The following is a 1405-nucleotide window of genomic DNA, read 5'->3' on the forward strand; positions in this document are numbered from 1 at the left end:
CAATTCTTGACTAATCCTTGGGTCTGTGATCCGGCCCCTCTTCATACAGTCCAGTTAATCGCGGGATGTGCCTCCAACTAGCCAGGGTCCGAGCCCTCCCCACCTGATCTGCCAAAGTGCCAAGCAAGTCAATCCAGGTTGCACCTTGCCTTCCAAGAATAATCCTGGCCTTCCAAAATTTCTCTTGCCTTCCAAGAATAAATCATTGCCTTCCAAGAGCCCCATGAATCGAACTCACGACCTCTGATCTGCCAGATTTGACAGAGCCCGTCCTTTGCCAGTAGAGAAGTACCCTGGGGGGCTTACTCAAGCAAATCTTCATATTATGAAGTTACGTTAAGGAATAAAATTTCATATCAAATAAAGATGAATATATAGACTAACAAATAAGTATTTTGATTACTTATCTTAGGCCCCGTTTGGTAGGAATTTTTTGCCCCAAAAAATTGATTTTTTGACAGTTATTTTACTATTCAAGCCATAATTGTTGACTTCTTCTCTTACATGTGGACCCCACTTTTCTTCTAACGATCAAAAAATCAATTCTCAAAATTCTTACCAAACGGGCCCTTAATAAGGTTACTTTTTAAGATGAAACTCCAAAATTTAATACGGGAGCCTACTATGTTTGCGTCTATTATTATGCATAAATTATACTCTCAATATATAAAAGTAGTAGAGTTTTGCTGTTAAATCTTGATTTAAATGATAAGACTTTCATTCACTGAGCCATTGTTCAAGCCCCATTTTATGTTAAAATGAATTTTGTAATAATAATTTTTTTTTCCAGAATGTTCAATTAAAAAGTAAGATAAAATTTAAATTTACATGTAAATTATTTTATTATCTCAAAATTAATTTCAGGCGAATAAAAAAAAATTAAATATTAAAGTAAGTTTCTTGAAACTTGAATAGTTGGAACTATCATTTGTGAGAAATCCAATTTCATAGGAGAAGACTGTTGGATGAAAGTCCTCGAACGTGTGCTGTTGAATACCGGGCCAGGTGTTGGGCTATGGTTAGGTCAAAAATGGTATATCTTTTAGAAAAAAATAATAAATTTAATTATATTATTTGATTAACTTCATTACCTTCCAAAACTCATCAGATTTCAACAAGTGGACCGATAGGATTCATCAAGCGTCCTCAGCTTCTAGAAATACCTTAGTTAACGAGTTTTAACCCAGTTTGACCTCCATTATTTCAATTTATAATTTTTGGAATAATATTTTTTTCAAAAATGTGTGGTTGAGAAAAAGAAAAAAATTTCAATTTACGTATAATATTATTTTATAAAAGATTGTGTGATTAAAATTAAGAGAAAAAAAATTATAATTAGAAATAATGGAGGCCAAACCGGGGTTATACATTCAGACACAATTTTTCCGCAGTTGTTTCATTTTTA

Source organism: Olea europaea, chromosome 2, assembly GCF_002742605.1.
Source record: "Olea europaea var. sylvestris chromosome 2, O_europaea_v1, whole genome shotgun sequence".
NCBI classification, from domain to species: Eukaryota; Viridiplantae; Streptophyta; class Magnoliopsida; order Lamiales; family Oleaceae; genus Olea; species Olea europaea.